Source organism: Pagrus pagrus (genome assembly GCF_965226575.1).
Source record: "Pagrus pagrus genome assembly, chromosome: 3".
NCBI lineage: Eukaryota > Metazoa > Chordata > Actinopteri > Spariformes > Sparidae > Pagrus > Pagrus pagrus.
In genome coordinates this window covers 14,654,646-14,679,916 of record NC_140187.1, presented here as the reverse complement: position 1 = coordinate 14,679,916, position 25,271 = coordinate 14,654,646, and the positions used below count along the sequence as shown (strand labels likewise).

General features: G+C 40.0%; 1 protein-coding gene across 2 annotated transcripts in view; it reads right to left on the bottom strand.

Annotated features, from left to right (window-relative positions):
- Positions 1 to 20,239, bottom strand: part of foxj3 (forkhead box J3) — a 79,655-nt gene extending 59,416 nt beyond the window's left edge. Inside the window, exon 1 of one of the 2 annotated variants that reach the window (XM_084348158.1) lies at positions 19,912 to 20,239. The gene's annotated coding sequence lies outside the window, so the exon portion shown is untranslated. The remainder of the gene's footprint in view (positions 1 to 19,911) is intronic. The other variant, XM_084348157.1, reaches the window with a different exon arrangement.
- Positions 20,240 to 25,271: the final 5,032 nt, after the last annotated feature.

The window sequence follows — 25,271 nt, the reverse complement described above, 5'->3', positions numbered from 1 at the left end:
GTAGACTGTGGCTGTCATTGGCAACTATTTCAGATGGCATACCTCCCCTTCTGCTTCCAAAATCCCTGTCTCTATGGGAAACAACATCCTCTAAGCATGCATCTGACACGCTGAAAATGGTGAGTTACCCTCACTCTAAGATCGCTAATGGTACAAACGTAAACAAGCTAGCAATTGTTAACTATTCTTTTGCTGGGATTTAGCCATTTTAATGCAAGGGCTCGCCTCCCCACATGCAAATGTTTCACTAAAACAAGCTCTCCCCAACACAATTTTTCAAGGACACTGTCGCTTTGCGCTGCCCAAGATTGCTGTGATTCGTTCAAAGGAACACAAACAAGCCAGAGCGTTTTTTTCTCCCATAACAGAATAATAATGGATGCAGCCAGGCCTCTCTCCTGGTCTGTCGAGATAGGTCTGCCTATGAGAGGGTACTCTTGAAGTTAAAATAGTACATTTTCAGCAAAGAAAGAAGAGATGTTTGTCCTCTTATTCAACTCAGACATAATGTGACATGGTTAAATGTGTTCATGTCATCCCTGTCAGAAATAACCGTGTATGAGGCTCATTTTAAGTGCAACACAGACGTGTTCAAAAAGAAACCATGCTAGAATTACCCAAGCGTGATTTAAAGGAATTACCTGGGTGGCCAATGCATGTTCTCAGAGTGCTACACAGAGCAGGAATCAGGTCATGAATTTCAAATTTAGACAGTGGATCAGCATTGGCAGCTCTGAAGCTGAGAGAAGGAGCTGCAACACGGGTTACACTGAGACAGAGCACTCCCTTTCAAACCAAGAAAGTACAAAGTAAAAAACAAAATTCAAACAGAGTTGAAATAGCTTGAGGTTTGGTGGATTTGTTAGATGTTCCTCTCACGTAAAGCCTAAAATCGTCTTCATTTAGGATGGCACTGGAGCTGGAGTTATAATTAAAACCATTTTGCTTTTTAATCAATATTCAATCTCTCAGAAATAATTAACAGCATATTAAAGAGTTTACTGCCTGACAGAGCTGGATGCCTCTACATCATTAAGCTGTTGAAGCGCTGCTCTTTGACTCCTCATGTCCCATTTCACTGGTTTACTGCGCCTCCGTACAGGCTCTTTAAAATGCTGCTGGAGTCATACTGTACCTGCAGATAATAACACAGCCCACTGATAACATGCAGCGTGTATATGCTCTCCCACTCTCACTGAGACATGGCTTTTTAACATGTAACACATAAACACTACATGAGTGAACATGAACGTGACAAATGTACAATTTATACAAGTCTGCTGAACGCAGAAGCTTCATAGGAAATGGCATCAAGCTATGATCAAGATTTTCAAAGCATTTGGCTGAGGGGCAGCCACCTGCCATAAATCTATGCACCTTTCCCCTGAGCGATAATGCAGCCTGAATTGGAAGTTGCACAACAACACGGCAGCACAGAGCATATTAGAGGGATTACAAGTAACTGGTCAATAATTTTGTATTTTCTTTGTGCTCCATCTTCTGCTTTGCTCTTAGTGTCAGATTTCTTGACCTCCAGACTCAATCAATCTCACATAATGTGCAGGTCGCACACATCAGCAGTCCATCAGTACATATAAACACAAAGCCAAGATGAATACAGTGATCTATTATCTAGCAATACATCACATACCTGAAGATACGTGCAGTCATTGCTTACTACATGAGCATGGTTTCAGAATACAGTATGATAGCACTCCAATCAGCTGTGGAATTTAAGCACCTCTGTCTTACGTCACTGTGAATTGTCTGTGTTTTATAAAGATAATACATTTCTTGGGAATCCTCCAGACGACTTCCATGGAAATTTGGAGGACGCTTGGTTTTTGTCTACTGCCGATTATGGACAGAGCAGCCTAGTAAAACTAGTTTCATAAAGTGAAACTGGGGTCGTCTACCGCACTGTACACCAGACCAGGAATCTGTTTTCACGTGGAATGGACAGCTGTCGGTGTCTATACCTGTTGTCTACACCCAGCTCCGTTCCAGATAATTTCAATTAATTTGGTTTCCTGGAGACAATGTTGCTATTTATCTGGGTGTGGATGAAGAGGGAAGGTGGTAGCAGCAGTCATTGTTGGTTTAAGCTCTGCAGTCAAAATACCTCCTGGCAAAAAAATGGAGTCATCACTGTGTGGTAACGGCCCTTACAAGAGCAACAATAGGTCATCACAAACCTGAGGATTTACCGTAATAAACAGCAGACACGTGAGTTAGGCTCAGAGTCAAAAGTTTTTGGCTTCAACTTCTTAACTGACAGACAAGCTTTAATGTTAAAAATAGTGGCAATCAGCCTCTTGTCACTTGGAGCTTGTAGGCAAATGATTGACCTGTTACTAGGATTATTTGGGCACAAATCTACTATCTGAGCCAAGACTAAGTAAATATTACTAATCTGAGTTTGACATTTGGACATAAAAACAACAGTTGGCCTTGAAATACACACCCTCTCGGAAATATGATTTTGTTTAGGTTTCCAAAAATGTTTTTTATCTATCGTTCTTTATCTTTATATTATCTTTTATCTTGTTAAGGATGCTGAAGAAAGAGTGAATTTGATTCGAATCCGACCTAAGATCTTTGTGGTTCCGATACTGATAGTAGGGAATAAAAAAATTCTGATACCGACATATCTGCCGATATACACACTGCAATGTTCCCTCAAATGTGGTTATCTCACACACGCACATTTTACAGTTTAACAATAAAAATGATTGTGTAAAAATAACCACAGTGCACTGAAACACTAAACTTTACTGGAAATGTTAGAATTATAAATTACTCCAAGCATCTTTTTTAATCGATTATAAAATCGTTCTCATATTGGCACATATCAGACACTTAATATGCTGATACTGATATATCGATTGGCCAATATTATCAGCAACTATTGGCCGATCACAGATATATCGGTTAATTTTCATTATTGATTCATCTGCTGGCTATTTTCTCGACACACTAATCAATTAATCATTTGGTCCATAACACAGCAAAAAATACCTCTCTATATTTTCACAAGGACAAAGGCAGTTTCATCAGAATTCATATGTTTGACAAACCATGCAAAAAGGTTTGACATTTTTTCATAAAAAGGGACTTAAATGATTAATCGAATATCTAAACAGTTACTGATCAATTTTTCTGTTAATCAATAATCACTTAATGTGGCAGCTCTAAAAGATATTAACACTTTTTTTGCAGTTGCAAATCTTTGTATAAGGTGAAGTGGTGAACTGTAAACATTACTGATGTTTTGTAAAGGTGTCTTATAAGGGATAAGGAATGGGTCACAGTGCAGCAAGACGCTTAAATAAATTCAATCAATGCGTCCATGATCAAACATGGATAAAGATAATGTGTCTTTCAGTAGCTTCAAAAAGGTTGCCTATCCCACCAAGACCGCTCAAATCAAACGCAGTGAGGTACAACATGCAAAACACTATGGTAGTCCTTGAATATCAGTACTTCCCTCCAGTGTGAAGAAGCAGTCGGGCAGCAGTCGGAGAGTGATGTCAGATGGGAGGAGAGAGCAGAAGGAGATTCTGTGCTACTATTGTGAAATTGGCTGCGGTGTTTCCAATGGGGAACTCTAATTTCAGAGGAGGAAGGTGAGGGCGCTGTGTGGGCAGATGACATTTTATTCTGCTCTCTAGCATAATATTGGCCATGATGGGTCAACCGCTTGCTCGCAACTTAACATTGATTAAGTCAGTTACACACATACACAACCAAAAAAAGTACATGAGCAACACTGATCAGTTTATTGTCCAGTCTGTCAGATACTACTTTATCTGCACACGTGTCAAATTAGGGCTGCAACTACAATGCCCAATATCATTTCTTACATCTTCAAATGCCTGATCTGTCTAGCCAACAGCCCACAACTCAAATATATTCAGTTTACCATCATATCACAAAGAAAAGCAGAAATCAAACAATTAACTAATTTTTGCAGCGCTGTGTCGCATGCAATAATGCACCCAGAAATCTGACAGATATTAACCCACAGGCCTTTTCAGCCACAGTGACACAGTCCCCCAAGTACTACTTTCTACTGGTCCAAAATCTGCATAGAGTTTACAGTTCAAGATGTTTTTCCAGTCAAACACAGGCCTCAGGCTAGTACAACTGTGTACAGCATTCATTCAGATAGCAAAAACAGCACTGGCATCAATATAAGATATAAAAAAATTAAATTGCTTTTAATGTTACTGATGAACAATGATGTAGCTGACTGGTTAAAAAAAGGTGAAATGAGAAACAGGAAAATAAGCAAAGGACAGCAAGTCAAAGAAACTAAAAATTAACTTTAATTGTCAATTGTTTCTGTGTAATTAAATGAGAAAAATAACCCCAAAAACATGGACTAGATCCTCTTATTTTGGTTTCTGTTTCTTTCCCCCTCTGCACATCTAGTTTCAAACATATGTCATACAACAGCACATTACTAGGAAAAACACGTTGTTGTCCCAGACGAAGCTTTTTAATCCATTATCAGTCTAATTTGCCTAATCTTCATGGTTCTTGAAATGTGGTGTATAATGTACTAAAGGATTCTTACTTTTAGACCTTGGAGCTTATAGTTTCTGTGTCTATTTGGGTGAAAAAAAAAACCCTATTACAATACCCCCTGAATAGTTAAAGACCCCATGACATATTGTAGGTCTCAACTTATGCGAAGAGGTTGTTAACCCCCCATCGATCTGCAGAGCTCATCAAAAGTCTTGAGTGCTTTACATTATTGGATGTAGACAGAAGCCAAACCATCCCAACATTGAGTGGGGATTTAATTCTTTATGAGTGCATAAAATCACATCGGCACAGCTATTGGACAGCCCCGCGCAGACTAATGGGGTCCACGACAGACTTCATAGACTGCAGAGTGGATGGCAGGTGAAATATAGCACTGTATTTACCCACCTCCATTAATTATGAGAACTAGTATTCAGTTTATAGAAGGTCAAAAAAGGATCTGAGGATACTGTCACTCAAATGTTTTGTTGCTGTGATAACTTAACATGTTACCTCTTTGTAGTAAACTGTAAACCTCCACACATTCACAAACCTCAGAATTACATCAACAACAAGCATTTGAGGATGCTTCACTTTCAGCAGAAGCCGTACAAATGCCTCATTACATTTGCTAACAGTGATGATGATGATGCACTGTGTTTTTTCCCCTTCTTCACACCACGTCTTGCTGGTGTAAAAGATAAGGCTAATTAATGTGGCACCATTTGCATCTTTACCACGATGTCTCAACAGCGAAGGGAAGAAAGCAGCCGCGGCGGGCTAATGAATGTTTGATTTGAGAGGGAAGACTTCCTGTCACTTCCAACGCTCCTGACAAAACCCTCTCCTAAACCCCTTAAATTCTTGTGCTCCGCTATCTGGCTCGGCTGTCGGCGTCTCACCTTTTTCCTCCACCTTCCCTTTCTCCACTTTAAATTCCTGAGTTCATCCCCCTCTCGTCGTCCCCCTCCCCACTACCACCACCACCACCACCACCACACAGGCTGCGCTCATTACAGCGGATTTGCATGTCTGCTCCAGAGCAGTATGAGAGGAGATGAAACAGAACTCCCAGTGGCTGCCTCTGCAGAGCTTCACTCATCTGACAGAAAGAGCTCCACCTTGGGCCCCAGACACAGCCAGCAAACAAATGCAGGCTTCTTAAACAGGCCATACACACACACACACACACACACACACACACGCGCACACACGCGCACGCGCACACACACATATATACATACGCAAACAACACAAAGATACTCCGCCAGAAAGAATTTACACTGCACAGTATTCAGTTTAAATATATCTATATGCAGGAAATAAATTGAAAAACAGAAGTCTACCTTCCAGCACATTGCTCCCTTCCCAGTGCATTTACAATCAAGCCCGCTGAGCTGTTATGTTACTGTGTCGTCAGACTCAGTTCCCACTGAGAGATCATACACCTACCACTGATGACCATCTTTCTTTATGTGCAAGTCACGGTCTTCACCAGCCTGATTTTACTGCAGTCAAAATTGTGAGACAGCTTTGTCTGGGGATCATTCAAAAATCCAGACAAAATTCTACCCATTATGAAATAACTTTAGTAACTTCATCTGTCCCAGTGTACGCACTTCTTTTGTTCTAAGATATTGTTTATAGCACAACAGTATTGCTGTAATGACTAGTCCACCAGCTGTTTTATTTGGTTGGTTCCAGCTTTTCAAACAAGGGTTTGTCAGACAAAATGCGCAACTTGAGGACATTACTCTGGTCTCAGGGAAAATGATGTGGGCATGGTTTACTATTTTCTCACATTTTTATAGACTAAACTACCTATTTACCAAAAAATCAATTAGGTGATTAACCGATTAGTCCATCCAAAAACAAATAATTGCTAACTATTTTGATAATTGATTAATTAGTTTAGTCCCAATCTTTCAAACGTTTGCTTCCTCCAGCTTCTTAAAAAGTAAGGCTTTGCTGATTTTCTTGGTCATTTATGATTGTAAATGAAGAATTTTAGGGTTTTGTTTGACTGTTGTTTGAGCAAAAGAAGCAATTGGAAGATGTCACCTTGGGCTTTGGACTTAACAATTAATCTGTTAAGTGTGATAATAATCAGCAGACTAATAGATCATGAAAGCAACTTGCAGTTGCACACCTTCTTCATTGTGATTTTGAATATTTAATAAATATTCTGATATAAATTCTGTCCATAATCACCTCAGATCTAAAAAGGAGCATGGACGATAAGAAGAGACCATGATAAAGGTCCCTATTTCTTGTGAAAGGCTCTAGTCGGAGCAAAGATGGGGTCATCATCCTGAGAGCCGCAGTCAATTCATCCAACTTTTATTAACTACAGCAATGTAGAAGCATGTAAAAACATTTCTGAAAGAATAACTGACTGGCCATTAACCTTTTTCATGATCAGTTGGAGTGAGAAGAGGAGGCGTTTAAAATCATCATCTTCATTTTCAGTACAAGTTGGTAGATTGGTTTTCTTCAAACATGCAAGTGTTAAAATGAACACATTCTGGTACTACCACATGCTCTGTCACAACTGCAAAATTAACCATGAGCACAAATAACGTGGCAGTTTCTATGTCGGCAATGGGTAAATGTCACACTTGACTGAGCAAAACCACAAAAAGGGGAAAATGTGCGTGTTTCGTTTTTGGTGCCTTTTAAATTAGGTGCTTTTGTTCAGGATGACTCCCTTTGTGAAAGTGTTGCTACACGCGTCATGAGTCACCATGAAAGAGAAGTGCGGAGAGACCCATACCGTACATACTCCTGACCTGACCCATATTGTTCCACACTGACCACTGACCTCACTTTGGTTAAACAACTCAAAGCCTCGATGACATGCAAACTATGGTGTATAAAGGTTGTTCAGAATTTTTCTTTTTTAAAGTTTGACTTATTTATATCCTGGCCATATCTTTTTTATATAAAAAACAAAACGCATTTTGCTGCAATGAATAGTCTAATTCTGCAGTTTGAAATGCATTTATTGCATCATATCGGCAAGGAAGATCCTGCTCAGTCCACTATGACTCATAAGTGTGTGATGGCTTACTAAGCAGACATAAAAATAAAGAAATAAAAATGAGAACTTGGACATTAGTTTAAATTCAACACTTTCAGATCCATATTCTCGAAAAACTGCATGATTGGGCATTAGTAGAATGAGAATATACATTCAAATACATTACTACAACTGTATTTGAACATATTCAAATAAATAAGGAATGAGTAATTATTGCAAAATAAGGCACAACCGGGTTGATTTAAGGCCCCAGCACAAAGCAAGGGGTTGCTGGCTAATTATTTTTAAGACAATCTTCTGACAAAGAACTGTCTAGCAGACATATCAACACAGGGTAACAGGTCTTTTTGGAAACACACAGTATCACAAATAAATCTAAACACAAATGAACAAACTCGTAGGGTGAGTTGCTGTGAAACCGCAAGCTGTTGTGCAGACATAAATTCCCTGCCTGAAAGTTTTTTTTTTTGCAGTGCTTGCGCTGTCACTACGAAGGTGGTGACGGTGATGGTTGGGGCGGTGTTGACGTCATAACCCTAGTTACACCACAGCAACAGACTACAACCAAACATGTGATTCCCTCAAACTCAAACTGAACTTTAGGTGCAATGCCTATTCTTCTCTAGATCTGTCTGATCTGTTGAAAGTTGAAAAGTTGCATTTTCTTATTAAGCTACACATATCTACCTAGTCATAGCCATAACCATTAAGACCATTTAAGATAAATGCCTCAAAATAACTTACTGTATGAGACATAGGATTATAGTTCAAATATTGCTAGCTCTATAAAACTAATAAATCCTTACATTTTTATTGAGGTTAACCCCATAAGAATTTCAGTTTTGTGTATTGAGGTCAATCTTTTCCCTGATTTTGGCATTTAAGCTTTGTTTATTATTGCACCCTATTACATACCTTACAGTGTTATGATTAATTAACCAAGTTGTTTGTCGCCACAGTGTTTCCTATAACTCAATATATTTAGTTGAGAATATCACAATTTGAATCTGTACTTTAAGATTATATGACAATAGGCTGAGTGCCACTAAATAATTTCATATATACAGCCCTCTGTATGATGCAGTACAGTTCAAGAGCACCACTGACTACATCCTTCAAGACCCAATTACCAGAGTAAATTTCAAAGTTGAATCAACACCACTCTAGAACAGTTTCAACAAAAAATTAACATAGCAACGTTTTGCAGGATTGCTATATTAGACTGCATTGGTTTTAGCTAGCAGTTTCTGTAGTGATGCACAGGACAAGAAACTTTGTCTAAAACCGGACAGTATGTTCTATATTTTACAATAATCGTCGAAGATCATACAACCAAAGCTAGAAGCTCAAGCTCCATATAGTGAAGCGTACAATAAAAACCAACTGACATTAGGACTATAGTGCCTTCTCCAAATATGTCTCCAAAGCCTGAAATAAAATTGCACCCAAATTCAGATATTAAGTTGGTGACAGAGATGATTCTAGTCAAGAGGTACTGAAGTAGTCACAGCCATTTGTAACTATATTATGCCAGCTGTCATCAAGGCTGCAGCTGATGATTATTTTCATTATAGATTATTATTCTCAAGATTAATTGGTCAGTTGGTTAGTTCAGAAAATGTAAAATCTGTTTCTTATGTCTAACCAGCAGTAGAAAACACAAAATCTATTCATTTACTATCAAAAATGACAAAGAAAAGCAGCAATTCTAGATATTTAAGAAGCTGGAACGAGCAAGTGTTTTAGATTTTTGCTTAGAAAAGACAAACGATTAATTGATAATCAAAATTGAGTAATCTTTACAGCTCTATAGGACATATTTAAATTGTTTGCTTGTGAATACAATGGTACACTATATCACTTCATGTTCATTATCAAGCATTGTGTTTGAGCTCTACTTAAAATGCAACTAAAAATGTGACTTTTGCAATTCGTTCCAGCTTTGCATGCCTTGTGACTGAAAAACATGTTTGTGGTTCTGTGTCAAATAATGTGTGTAGTGCCGTAGTGTATTTTTGGGTGTGACCAGATTTTGTGCAGGACCCAGTAACATAAGTATGACCAGTGTTGGTCTGTAGCTGTGCTTCTTGGTTCAGTAGCAATATTCTTGCAACCAACCAATTAGTATATACAAGGACTGCATTCGTACTAGAAAGAGCATATAATACTGTATATAGGCGTGCCATTGAACTGGGAAATTTCATGCTTGGTCTTTACAAAAGGCACCAGGAGGATTTCAGTGAAAGCAAAATGTTTGATAACAACAAAAAGGAAAATCAAAATGCCTGAGTGGTGGTCAAAGTGGTTCACCACTGGGACCTCTTAAAAAGAAGCAAAAACATGACAAAATTCATTGGAGAAAAGACAAGATAAAAAAAGAGGTTTCAAAAAGGCAGTCATTTCGGACGGCTAAATAGGGATTATCAGGCATAAACCCGAGCAGCAATCAGCATTAAGCAAAGACTTAATAATTTGTTCCTCTCCAATTATAGTCACTTTTGTCAGAGCATCATTTTGACTTTCTTTGACTGGACTCGCACAAAAAGGCAGAAAGCAGAGCACTGTGAGTTGTCTGCACAACTTAGCTGGAGTGTGGCCGCGCTGTACAGTGCACATTAAGTCATTAAAGTCCCCATGCTCACAGTCCCTCCCTAACCCCCCACTGTAGACACCAGAAACCCCCCCCAGCACCAGCAAGTCTTTCAGACCAAACGCTGCTTTCTGCATCTTAATAAGAGGAGGGAAACTAGAAGGGAAGTGAAGGCATGGCAGTCTTTTAGAGGAAGCCGAATAAATGACTGAACACACACCCTGGGGCGGGCATGCCGGGGGGTTTCCAGGAGGTCGAGGCGAGCGGGGCCAATCGTGTCAAGACGAAGGCGGCAGACTAAAACAAAACTGACATATCAAAGCAGCCAAGCCTTGTAGAAGGGAAAAGAGCAGCCAAGACACCACATTCAACTGCACAGCTTGTTTCTGCTTCAATGAGAGACAACACGACCAAAAAACGGCAATTAGCGATTAAAGTGGAAATTCCATCCGCTGCAAAGCGGCATCTTTTTCCAATCAAAAACCGACTAAAGCCATCAAACCATCTGAGTGATCCTATGGCTTTTGATCCCAGCCTTGTTTTCTTTTCAGAGGTAGGCATACTGTAAACCACGCATTTGAGAGACTGCTTCTGTACCGAAACTTTTTTATCTCCCGTCCTAATCCGTACAATATTAAAGAGCAACTGTTCAAACTTTACCTCGACAGTACAGCCAAAACTCTATCATTACCAAAACAAACTGACTAGGCCTTCAGGCGACTTTCACTGATTCACGCAGATAAATGCTTTGTCTACACGCAGAAACCATAATCTCTGACAACCTGGATAAACTGGGAATGTGGAGTATAAAAGCACACAGATATTGCAGGATTATGGAAGCACTTAAATGAGTTATATTTTTAAATTGGCTTGATGAGAGCCATTGTGGCCTTAAACTCAGTTTGCTTCTAATGAGATATCAAAGCTCAACTGTTTACTATGTATCTTCTTTCCTTGTGATAATGAAGGGAATCCTCTGAGGTGGCAGCCGTGCTGACACAGCCTTTAGGTCCTTAAATCCAAAAATGGGTGCATTAAGTGCATTTTAATTGACTTATATTTACCCACTGTATTGTCTTCCAAATAAAAAAGATCTTCTGGCACTCCTAGAAGACTTAAAAAGTAGGTCACTCAGTCTCCTGTGAGTCATAGATTTTGGCAGGGGACCAAGCAGAGCAGGTATGGGGGAGAGAGAGAGAGAGAGAGAGAGAGAGAGAGAGAGAGCGAGCGCTGACAGGGCCTTAATAGCACTGATACAATTTCATCTGTATTATAAAGATAATCAAGTTTATTTAATACTTTGTGCATTTTGTGGTACAATGTGATAATAAGCAAAATTGGCTGTAGAAGTTTAGGGAATTAAAACCAGAAAACTGAGTGTTACACACTTAACCGTATCATAAATTTACACAACCGCAGTTATATTGTAGTCGGGCCTCCGGAGGAACATTTCAGCCTAGTAACTGCATGCAAACTCCTCTACAGTCTTTTCATTCCACCGTATAAATTTCCTTCAGTAAGCCAGAGACAGATTTCTCACATTGCAGGTGCAGTCTCGTTTCTCTCCAGAGCCGAGGCCTCAGGCTTTCCTCCCAGGGCCACGGCACCTTGGCAGAGTGGCTGACTTGTGGGGTCAGAGCTGGGCCTGAGATTCCCAAACAGTTACTTTTTGAAGGCAGTGACTCAGCCTGGTCAAAGCCGTCACTCACACAGCCACCTAGGGACAACCGCAGTTTGAGCTGGCGCTGATATGCACGTCTCATGCCCTGTGACCAACACACCGATACTTTCTTCATTCCATTGAGCAACTGGCACAGACCACGTCCCCTTAGCCATTGAGCCCCTCCTCCAGCTAACCTCACCGCCCTCTCATTCATCCACCCTGAGGGAGAGGCATGCAGGCCAGAGGAAGTATGACTCATCTGAGTAACAAGATGCATTCTTCTGAATTCTCTACAGACGTGTTGTTTGCTAAGTGAAGAGCACAGGAGAGTATGGCGCAGAGAGAGATAAAGAAAAAGAAGTAGAAAACGACAATCAAGAAGCTGACTACGTGTGAGAGGAAGAAAGAGGGATGGGGTGGGAATAATGGGGCAAGAGCGAGTCATCAGTTGTGTGGGTTCCCTGGTCCACACAGATCAACATTTCCTCCAACTCCACAGAGAGAATCCTTGGCTTCTGTTAGGGGTTTTCTGAATCACAGATGGAGACTCCAAGTACTACATCTAAGGCTAATCCATCAGGTTTCACACTGAAAAAAAGCGACAAATGATGACAACAGAGAGGTTTTGACACGCGATTCTGCTGAGCACGCAGAGGACTATGAGCCATAAGACAGAAGTGTTAAATCATCATGGTCTAACACATCCACCACAACTCCTTCCCAACTAACACCACATCTGCACAACCTGGCACTCGCCCCTACAGATCATGAGCTTCACACACAACGCATCACACACAGTCTCCAACTTCTACATGAAGCTATTTCTGGAGCAGCCCACATTAACAATGTCTGAAATCACAACGCAAATGAAGAAGCTGCGCACGGCCTCTAGGTCTGGTCAACTGACACACACGAGTCTCCCACCAGTCAGCAGAGGATGAACTTGAGTGATGTGTCAGTAAACCACATCCTCAAGACTCCACTATTTAACCTCACTAAGCAGGCTTAGGACTGGGGGCTTAATTAAACCTGACCCTCTCTGACTTTCCTCTCTGAGTCTGTAGACTGACACTCAGACATGTGAAGGATTCTTCAGTGTTACTTCAATGCTGCACACAGTACACACCTATAAGCCAATAAGCATATGTTGCCTGCCATTAGGGATGCACCGATTGTGAAATTCTGGGCTGATGTTTGAGATAACAAATTTGGCAACAGCCGAAACTGATCCTAGAGCAGCAGCAATTAGTTGATTGATAGTCAGTTGAAAGAAAGTTGTGACCTATTTCAGTCATTTTTCAAGCAAAAATGTGTTGGTTCCAGCTTCTTAAATGTTAGGTTTCCTGTTTTTCTTTATCCTTTATCATAATAAATGAAGAGTCTTTGGGTTTTAGACTGTTGGTTGGACAAAAGAGCCATTTGAAGACATCACTTTGGGCTCTGGGAAACTGTGATGAGCATTTCCAGATTTTTTGACATTTTATAGACTTAATGATTAATCATGAAAGTAATCAGCTGATTAATCAATAATGAAAATAATAAATAATTTTTCTTTGTTGTTGTTAATTTTGTTTTTGCTGCGACTTATTTCCCCTTTTGTGCGATGAAAAATAAAAATCTTCATTTTATTAAAAAAACAGAACTGCTCTAAGGTCATTCAGTCCTTCATTACCATGTTTTTGAGCACATATTCAATGGTAACAATTTATGAAATAACCTTTAATATAACCTTTTAAATGAAAAAGAGTTTTTTGAAAAGTAACTCCTTCAAAAGCCTTTCTAACCTGCAATACAACTACCTACTCAATGACAAGAATGTTTCAGTACTTACACAGCTTTACAAACTGACAGCAGGGATTTCACAAGCCAGCCAGCGAGCTCATGAATTCACCAGCGCACAATTAATAGATAGATAAAGATAAAGATCACCCACTGCTGTCAATGATTTTCATCTTACTTCCCAATAGAAGTCAACAAGGTAAATATTGGCTGATACCGATGTTTGGCTGATCTATCGGTGCATCCTTAGCAGACATTTTTGCAACTAGCATTGCACACCTCCCTTATGGATACTAATACTTCTGCAGTACACAAGCAAACACATTTTACAAGAGAAAATGCCACCAACATCCCTGACCATCTTCAACAGGTGAGTTAAAGTCTTCATAAGACAGGGGTAGCCAAAAAGCAATAATTATTGTATTATTTAGTGTTAAGAGGCCAAATTTACTGCATCCATGCTCAGATTATGAAAAATAATTCATAATTAGGGATCCTAAATATTTAAAGTAGTTTTACCTCATAAAATATAAAAAATGTCATAAGCAGTGAGATATATTTTGATTTTGAAAAATTAATTTATATATACATTTCTTCACTAGAAACATCTGGTGGGCCAAATCAAACCAACTTTCCTTCACTTTGGTGTCACTCCGTTGCTGTAAATTTGTAGCCGACAAGACAGCCCGTTACCCCCACATCTCTTTGAATCAAGAGTCAGTACATCTAACGTTCTGGTGAACTGTACAACATCCAGTGTTTACCTCATAAACATGCACCAACCACCGCCTCACAGAGCAGTGAGATTATCATATTCATTCAGTTCTGGTTTATTCCAGACTCTACACTTGTCATCGTCATGGTATCACTTTTAAATTACAGTAAAACGCATGCAGGCCACAGAAGGAAGCTGAAGGTAACATTTGGGACTAGAATGTCATCAAATTGTCATTTCTCAATGAGATTTTAGTACAGGAGCTGTTATCTGTCATAAATAACAGCTCCGTGGCTGCTAATCTGCAGACAGAGCTGCCCGCTGTTGGTGCTCCCGTTTTAGCTTCAAATTTTCCCCAGTCAAAACTGACAGAACACCCCTCATCTCCTACATAAATACTGTCTCTGGGTATTCTGCCATTTATACCTGGAAGTGTATTTTGTATCTGCCACAGGAGCCACTGTAATGATTAAAACAGATACCAAATACTACGTTGAAAGCCCGGTTCTTATTACTTAAGCTGTGTCAGCTTAGCGAGCTTCTCTCCCTGCACACAGCTCGAAAGTCTCCTCAGAGTGTGAATCATATAAGCATATCAATTGCTTCTACTGAGTGAGGAACAAAAAAGCTTAAGAGAAATACGCTGATACTGAGGGCCTATCAAAACTCAAGGACAAAGCACACAATATGATGAATTATTAAATCCTTCAAGGCACAGAAAAGTCAAGACAGTCTTATTCATTAGGACTTGGTTATTCACTGTAAAATCTCAAAAGACACAGATATGTACATTGCATTTACTCTGAAAACTTTAGTCTTACATGTCATTAAGCAGCACATTAACTTCCCTTTAATAGAGGGGATTGGTAGGATTTTGTTAATGTACGTTTTCCAGTTTGTAGACTTGAACTTCATGCAAATATAAGATCAAACCAAACAGTCATAATAGACACTTGCCATGAAATCTATTAGTCTTTTTGCCACCACAAAGCTGGAATGAGTCACAGAAACCACCATGAGCTGCAGGAGCTGCCAATCCCCCACCAACCCCCACTCCTCCCTCTTCTCCTACACTTTCTAAACTTACCCAGCAAGCTCTGGTGTGGGTAGTTACAGTACTTCCCCTGTAAAGAGTAGGGCCCTGATTAGTCAGACTGAGGACATAAATGGCTAAACACTTTCAGATAAAATATATATCCGAGCACATGTGCCGATAACATTAGGCAACGAACCAGTTGAATTAAACATCACATACCTCCCTCACTGATTCATGTCCACACGCAACCCCAACTCAGGACGTGAATCGAAGCATATAGGACTAGTTTGCTGACAGAATCAACTCAATAGACTGGGAGGAGGTGGGATATGAGGAGAACTAGGCAGTGTACTGCTGGATGAATAAAAAATGAAAGTGTAGTGCTTCAGTAAATTCGCTCTCTCCATCCCGTGAGGAGGGGTGGGTGGTGAAGGGGTGGTGAAGGGGTGGTGGTGGTGGTGGTGGTGGAGGGGTAGTGACGGTGGAGTAGAGACTCGTTTGAAAACTGAACCAGTGCTGCATTCCCACATCCACCCGTATCCAGCGAGGGGCTCTTTAAAAATTCATTAATTTACAGCAAAAATAGATTAAAGCACCCAGCTGAGCAAAACTCAAAATTTGGCTCCTGAATAACATTAATGATAAAACATCTCCCTCAAGCTCAGGGGGTTTTGCCTGAAGAAAGAGTGCTGCCTTTTTTCACCTTACAGCACCTTGAGAATAATTTATTTTCAATCATTACTAAAATAATGCATTTCTAATTGTCATTTTTAATTACGCCTTTCTTCGGGTGAAAAAAAAAAGGAGCTGTGCAAAAACCTGCAGAAACTAATTAAAATCCATCCAAGGATCTGCCATTCCCATGATGCCATGCCAATGTCATTCTATTCACCATTTGATATCTCAGCTACAGAGACTCAATGACAGCTGCTCCAGGCCCCAAAAAACGCCTAGAACTGCAGTTACAGTAATTGCTCTGGCCAGCACTAAATGAGGTTCACTTAAGTGCAATTATCCCCCTCTGATCTCTCACATAAAGAGACTTCTTTAACATGGAGAAGTGGGCTCACACAATGTGACTGCAAACAAGATTCAAATTGGAATCAGGGAGGCATTTCCAGCAGATGAATGGCTTCATAGCTCATCTGCATTCTAGTGATGCACAGCGTTGCTAATGAAGACTGAGCCAGTCCCTTCTCACCAACACGGCTTCCATGAGAGCAAAACTTCACTCTGGATATAAGCAGAGTACGGGGAGAAATTTCCAACAAATCTGGCCAGTCATTTGGCTCTGGCTGCATTAGAGGACAACCGAGCCTCCATGCAGAGTCAACAGCTGCTGAGAAGAAAAGGAAGTTCCTGTCTTTTTTTTTTCTTTTTTTTCGTGAAATCCAAGGTGAAAAACGCAGTGAAGGACAAGATGATGGGCGATGGAGGGAAGAGAAAGAAACTCCAACCTAAAATAACTTCACATCTCAGAGCAGAGAGGAATTGAAACAAGCCCACTTTGGATTTGGACCAAAAATAAGTCATCATAAAAATACTAAACAGAGGCCTTTGACCAACGGCATCACCACTACACCATGCCAAAAAAATATATCAGCCGTCCTCATGAATAAATTGCCATCTGCCAATCGCATAACACAATAGGTTTTCAGCCTGAGGGGTAAGATGTGGCCGTCTAATAGGGGTTGCTACAGAGGGTACCTGTTGGGTGCTGTCCAACTAAACAGGGTGGTGAGGAGGAGGGGCTGTGATGGGCATTCATGTTGCCACAGGCTCAACTACCACCAGGAGTCTGATAACTGCATCTCACGGATGGCCATTTGAATAATCACTTCAACAAGGGGAGAAATTAAAAAGCCTCTCAGTGAGACGGGGCAAGGCACAAGGCCACATCCTGAATTTCAAGTGAGGAGCTTGTAGTCAAAAAGCAGAAACCGGCTCTAAATTCATTCTACTTTCAGGCTTACTGACCCTTGACATCTCTCCAAATTAGCTCCATATCATGTCATTATTCTGTTTAATCTATTAAATTATACACCATCACCCCCAAGCTGAACATTATCTGTGACACAATGATGAGATGTCAATATTTGTTTACACGTAGTTACTCTATGTTCCTTGTCTCTAACAGATGATCACAAAGTCATTTTTCTTCAGAGATGATAGGGGAATGTGCTTCCAGTGCTTTACACACACACGCAGAACACAGGAAGACCTTGGAGAAGTAAGGTGTCGTGTTTTTAAACCATTAGGCAATAGACTTCTTAGAGGACTGCTGCAGGCTAAAACCACCATTAAAGAGAAGCTGTATCACATCCTCCTATTCACATTTTAAATGGTTACTGTGTGAAGAAACAGATGTGTAAACTTCTCTATATATTCTTTACACCTACTCAGTTCATTCATCAGAAAGCTGATTGTTTTCTCATAGAAGGGATTACTAATTCTGCTCATTGTGATTTACGGTAAGATAAGAAGTAACAAAACATGCATAAACAGGAGCCTTTAAGTCTGAGCCAGCAAAACATCTTCAGTCATGAACGAAACTGAACAACCACACTGCTCATAAACTAACAAAATTTGACGGATGCAATAGGAGTGCTCTGAGGAACAAATTTTACAATGTGTGTGCCGTGATTCACATTTCTGTACGCAATCTGAAAAAAAGCACGCATCGGCTGCACTCTACGTCTATTCTTTAACAGCCAGCCAGCAAACAACAGCAAAATGTCACTTCCGCTGTCTATGCCAATTATTCTGCAGCTGTATTTCACATGGCTGTTACAACTGATGCAAGTTATTGAATGTAAAGACAACAGTCTTTGTGAAAAGCTGGATTTCATGAACAGCATTTAGGACCAAAGTATTGCTCGTGAAGGTATTAAGATGTCTTTCAGTGTTAGACCAAGCTAGGGACACTGCAATAAAATGGCAATTAACATAAACTGCACTTGGAGCCTCTTTGGTACCGTTTCATGAATAACTCAGAGAGGAACAGAGAGTACAGTAGCAGAAGACTTCACAGAATGAGACTGTAAAATTCCCAAACAATACGACAAATTTAAACTACTCTGGCTCTGCTTACCTGGATGGAGCAACCTCAAAACCTAAACACCATGTGTCCTCTACAGCTGCATGCACAGATAGCCCCGATCCAGACAGCTCGCTGTAGGCCTGCTATTTAAAGGATGGGTGATTAAGAAGCAAACCAGGTCTGACCTTTGATTGTGGGTGCTGACTAACGCTATGGGCATTTTGTTAGCTGAAGTGGAAGGTCTAGCAGGGTTGGGGGGGAATTTATAATGTTTTGTTTTAGTCATAAATTCAACCTCTTTCTGCTGGCTTTACGACAGAATAAACTCAAGCACAGGAGTGTTTGACGATCACTTAATAATTTGCACCTCATTGCACCTCAATCATTAAAATGACAACGTGACTTCATTGATAAAACTTGCACAAGTTGGACAGCGGGGCAAATTAGGAGTTCAGTCATCCATTCACTAATAGAGGCCGTCAGGATAAAGCAAGGGCACTGTTTTGTATACAGCTGCACGCAAATGCCACAGCTGTTTAGTTTAAAGTCGTGGCATTAACTAATCACTGTCTGCCCTGTGCGATCACACACACCAACTGGTGAAACATCAAGGCAAAGGGAAAGCATGCCCTGAGAAATGTCTTGCACACACGACCAAATATTTAACTGCAACACCCGTCTGTGCCATCTCAGGGCAATCCGCAAGGGTATGCCACCACCAGAGGCAAGAGACGGTCCTGGGATCAAATTCAGCAGCATAAAAAATCACCTGAAACATGCTTTGCACTTGTTGATTGTCCACCCACATGTCAAGCCTCCTCCTCCTCATACAGGTCGACTGGTTTTACATAAAAGGATCATTATTTTTCCAGAGGAATTTATTAGCCGCCTGAGAAACAGACGATTGACAGACGAGAAAACACACTGCAACAGCTGTGAGTCAAATACCATCAGAGCACGCAGGAAAGCCAAATGACACTGGGTTCACACACACGCACACACACACACACAGACACACACACTTCATGCTGGACACACAACGTCTCACATACCAAACAGCTAGCTAACGATAGCTGTTGGAGGGCTGAGATAGGTCATTATATCCACCTAAAGCGAGCAAAACACGCACACACACCTAGTGCTGGCCCAGGGAGAGAGCACCGACAACGCTCAGCTAAAGTTAGCTGGCTACCAAAACTGGCTAGCTAGCTGTCAAAGTTGCCCTGTCAGTTGTCACCGGTTGCACGGCGGTGCTAGCAGGCTAACGCAAGAGCTGTCAACTTGGAGAGTTACAGCAACACGGCCGGGGTGTACTAACACTGACCACAGGGGAAACACGGACTGGCTCCCCGAGAAAAAAGGTGTCCCCGCACGCCCCGCCACAACGAGCGGAAAGCTGTGTGTCAGGGCCTGTTCACCGGGCTCAATCCCCAGAACTTCAGTGCTGCTCACTTCCCCGTTAAAGTCGTCCATTTCGTGGGCCTTAGTTCAACTTCCATGCCCGTGTAGCTCACTTACTCTGGGTGAAAGCTGCTGTGACGGTGGCTCTCTGTAATCCTGACGGTAGTTTCAGAGTAACTGCCCCCTCCCCTTCCTTCCACCTCCTCTTCTTCAGCTAGCGAGGGGCTCCCCAGGAGTGTCCTGAGCTCTTGACGTTATCGTCCTGTGCAAAGAGCCGCTGTAGTCGTAGCTTCGCCGGTGCTGTGCCCGCGGTGCCGTGGCGTCCCTCCTCAGCTTCTCTCCGCCTTCTCCCGTTCGCCTTTCTCTCGGCGGCCGAGCCAACATCCGGGACTCTCCCCCGTTTGGGTTAAGTGCCCGGAACTACTTTCACATACGACGACGCACATGAAGGTGTTTCTTCTCTCTCGCGCGCGCTCTCTCTCTCTCTCTCTCTCTCGCTCACCACCCCTTCCGCCACAGAAACTAGCGCGCGGTCAAAAGCACAAGCCCGCAGTGGAAACAGCAGCGGGCGCGCCCACACACGAGCCTGCCTGTCAATCAGTTGATCAGCAAAACAGCTTTATTGACTGAGCATTGTAGCTGAATATTAACCAATGTGCCTTCTAGCCTAAAGCATGGCATAATAAAAAGCCTTAGAGCTGAAAAGACATGAGTAAAATCACAGAATAAAAGCAGGGGAAAAAAGGATAGTCCAGATGTGCAGCCATATCTGATAAGGAGTTTTGATAAATAATAAATAATTTAGTGATGCTTTAGTTACAAGACATTAAAAGAACAGTTCAACCTAAAAATGAAAATGCACTCATAATCTACTCGCCTCCATGCTGATGGAGAGTCATGGGAGGTTTCACAGTCCACAAAACAATCCTGAAGCTTCACATTTAAACAGCGTGGCAGCACTCTCCAAGTAGATGGGGGCTTGTTTTAAAGGGGCACTGTGTAGGTTTTGGAGAAGGAATTCAGACTCAGAATTTTAAAAATGACAATATTAATGAGGTAATGATACAAACTGAGAATCTTTTTTTTCGTATCTGAGTAAACAAGCTGTTCTCAGAGGAAAATAAGGTCCCCAGAACACTGAGTGAAGCTAGAAAAGAGGCAGGGTCCGCCAAATATAAACACAGCGAAACAAAATTAAACTGTGTTGTCCTTGAAGGTCAGTGTGTTTATTCAGTTTATTCGGACATGAAAACGAAGAGAGTTTGTTGTTCAGGCATACAAAATCAGTCTATTAACATCTTTCTCTTCTGATTAAAATATCTTCCCAAAATCTACATTGTGCGCCTTTAAAATATTTTTTTTCAAAACCCCAAAACTAAACATAAAATGGCTCCTCACGGCTCTTCCGGTGTAATCCCACTCTCCAGAAGCCCTGAGATCCCATATTGATTTTGAAAAGACATTATTTACACCCTTGTCGAGCTTGTGCACCCACTTCAGATGGGGTGCATGTGCACCCTTTTAGTTAGTAGCTGCGGCAGGGATCCAGGGTGTGACTATTTTGATTACACATGCGCTCAAAAATCTGCCTATATACACATTGTCATTGGTCGCACTGGTGCACCCTAAATTCAGTTATAAGTTAATTTAATCTTTTAAACAGCTGAGGTTATCGCAATTTCTTGTTGCATGTGCTGTGATTTAAATGAAGAAAAGCATGTTTTTGCATCATTATTCCTGTTCACAATCATGTGTTTAAAAAATAATAATAAATTAAAATGTATTGTTAGGTACACCTAAATGAAAACGTTAGGTGCACCGGTGCAACCATTGTGAAAAGTTAGCCTGGCCCCTGTACAGTGAAGATTCAGCTTTAAAAAGGTCGTTAAATAAATGTCTTTTGAGATTAATTCGGGTTTCAAGAGAGGAGCCACATGGAGCCACTTTATGTTTTTGTTTGTTTATTTCATTGTTTTTTCACATTTTAAAACAAGTCAAAAACACAATGACAAAACTTCTCTCAGCTTTCCATCGGCATGGTAGTAATGACTGAATTTTAATTTTAGGGTGAACTTTTCCTTTAATAAGAGAAAACTTTTTGGCTGCAGACTCTGTTTGGTAATATTGCCCTTATATATGATGATAATCTATTAATGGGGTTCACACACTTTCTAATAAGCCTTTAAACATGAAGTTATAGCATGTCAATATGTTGATAATAAATGTTTTTTGGTCCGGATGTGCTGCTCGTGTTTCCAGGAGTGGAAGTCATCCATCAGGGTCTTCCTGATTAATCACACAGCTAAAAGGGGTTTTATTAATTTTTTTACAACCTGGCAAGATGAAAGTTGTTTTTATTAATGTATGATAACAGGTCTGGCATTAGTTAATGAGCCAAACAAATTAAGGGTGCCATATCTTAATGTGGCACCAACTAGAAAATATAGAACGAGGGAGCTATAAAAGATTCTGGTCCATGATTAAAATATTCATCATTTGGGAGTATTTGTTTAAGAGAAATAAAATAATTGGTAGAAAAGAGTGGACATGGACAGCACATGGCTGACAGGCCCGTAACCCAGGAGTTACAGCCCCGCTAAAAATTTCCGTGGGCCCCTATTTTAATTTTATATTGTGTACAAGTCACCTTTAGGTACTAACAAGTGTTAGTCTTTTTGACACCACAACAAACAAATACATAGATTACACATATCAGTTTGCTGCATAATTTTAGTTGCAGACCACTGTTGAAAAAAGACCTTAAAAAATAAGAGTTTCTAAATATGATCATTTATTAATTCAGTTCTAGTCATCAGCAGCAGTATACAATATATCCCAGAGCTCACTGTCTACACCACGGTCGGTCTGAATGCAAGTGACGACCTAATGTAAATAGAGTAAGTATTAAAACAAAGGTGTGTATTTCCCCTTTAAATCCCACCATGTCTATCTCACCATTTTACAGTGTAAACTGTGCCTAAGGTTATTTAAGTGCAGTTTACTGAATTCCCAGAATGCTTTTTTTCCAAGGACATGGCCTCAGTGTCCTCCACTAAGTAGTCTGTTGAGTTCACATTGACCTTATCGTAACTTTTCTAACCTCCTCACATATAGCTAGCTAGCTATTATGAGGTATACTTGAGTTATATCCTGTTAAATGGCTCATGGATGACATATGACATAGTAATAAATATGTATCTAAAAGGAAGGGTTAACATGCCTGAACCATTTTATGAGTTCTTATAACAAAGGTCTGAAACATGTCATTCTGAGGCCTTGAGATTAGATTATGGCTCAGCTAACAACTGTAGGTCGTTTCAGTCCACTCAAAGGGCGCAAGTCTCCATTTGTAAGTAGGCTACATAACATGATGTCAGTGATGATAGCGTCTTGAGTGGAAAGCAAAAACAAAGTATATTATTTTATATAGTAGTATATAAAATCCCAGCTAGCTCTTTGCTGTTTTACATTTTTACAAGTTAATAAATTAAATATTTTTGTATTCTTCTACAGGCCTATAATCTATTGGCTACATTTATTACATTTATTTATCATTCTACAATATGATAGTTGCTGTTTTGCATCACATTGATATTAAATCATTTTTAGATTTTATCCATATTTTCTATTTCCAATTTGACTCTTGAACTGACAGCAGGACTCCAGGTAGCCTTTGGATTTATTTAAACCTGAACCAACTCACAGGCCTAATTAATTCATCTAACAGGTGGTGTCTCAGTAAAAGAGTCATTTGGTTTTTATAAATGTTAACACACTGCATACATCAACAACTTTTGAGTGAACTAGGTTAATCAACACAATCAAACTTGTATCAAAGAAAGCAGCCGTGCTGAAGTGTTGTGATCAGCAGGGCAACAGCGCCTCTTGTGGGTTCATTAAAGGAACTGCTGTTAATAAATCCTGAAATGTTAAGAATTAAAGTTTCTATGCAGACATTTCTAACGATGATTATTTGAGACCATGTGAGGAACCCTAACCCTATTTCCAATAATCCTCTGTACAGGTACATTCTTTCTGGATGCACTTGTATTAATCATATATATAACTGTCTAGATTGTTTTATTTTATTTTTCATTTCATGCTTCACGCTCATTTCATGTTTGTATCATTGCTAGTTTAAAGGGGCACTGTGTAGTTTTGGAGAAGAAATTCAAAATCAGAATTTTAATATTTACAATATGAATGAGGTAATAATACAAACTCCATAACTGAATAAACAAGCTGTCTTTAGAAGCTAGAGAGCACTGTTTGAAGCTAGAAAGGTGGCAGGGTCCGCCAAATAGTATGAACAGTATGAAATTGTGGTGTCCTTTAAGGTCAGTTTGTTTATTCAGTCATTAAAACAGTGAGAGTTTTGTTGATTTAACTTGTTTAGGTCTAAAATCAGGCAATGAAGATATTTCTCCTCTGATTTAGATTTCTGTCCCAAATCTACACAGTGCACCTTTAATTATTTGCACACTTGTTGTATTGTACCATGAACCTACAGGTATAGGTAAGCTACATTTAAGATAAACTTGTAGATAATGTTAACATTAATCTTTTCCATTAATATTTTTTTTTTTTTAAAAGTCTTTCCTTGCAATCCCTACAGAGGGGAATGTTGCTGTTTGTGGGTCATATCAAGTTACCAGAGCATATCCAAAAGAAACAGAAATATCAGCTATTACATAGCAACAATATCTGAAATGAGCCAAAAGCAATAATTTGTGGTAAATGTTTATAAACCTGTTCCCATGTAAATGCTTATCCATTGTTTAAGACCAAATTTGAGAACTATTTTTCATGAAGAGTGCCCAAAGTGTGGCCCGAGGGCAGAAGTTGAAGGTTCAATTTGGCCCGCCAGATTTGTTGCCAACAAAAAAGAGTAAAATTTGGTGAAAAAATGTTTATGCTGTTTTATTTTTTTGCGAGGTAAATTGTTCGTTTATTTTTCATCAAAGTTGTATATAATGTTTATATATAATCTTAAAATTGTGCATACACGGGATCAATGATTGTTAATTTTTCATAATAGTCTCAGCACTGGTGGGCAGAGTGACGCTTTCATGCATGCAGGAAGTCACTCAGTTGAAGGAACTTAAGATCCTAGAACCATTTTGCATCTTTATATACAACTGACGTGGTCTAGGCTATAATAATAAACCATATTCTTAATTAGCATAGTTATTTATACACTACTAAAAATTAGTTAGGGATATTGGGATACGGGTGCATATATGCATGTGCAATAAAAGTCAAATAAAAAAATATTCACAAAACACAAAATAAAAATTCAGATAGGCTACTAAAGCCTCTGAATAAACAATCAAGTGAAACACTAACATATCCCAATATTCCTAACTAATTTTGAATAGTCATTCAGTGCCATACTGAATTTCATTACTGTGCCTGCAAATTTTGATATGAATCTCGGTGGATGGGAGATCCTGATAAACTGAACTGTCTTGCCTGAG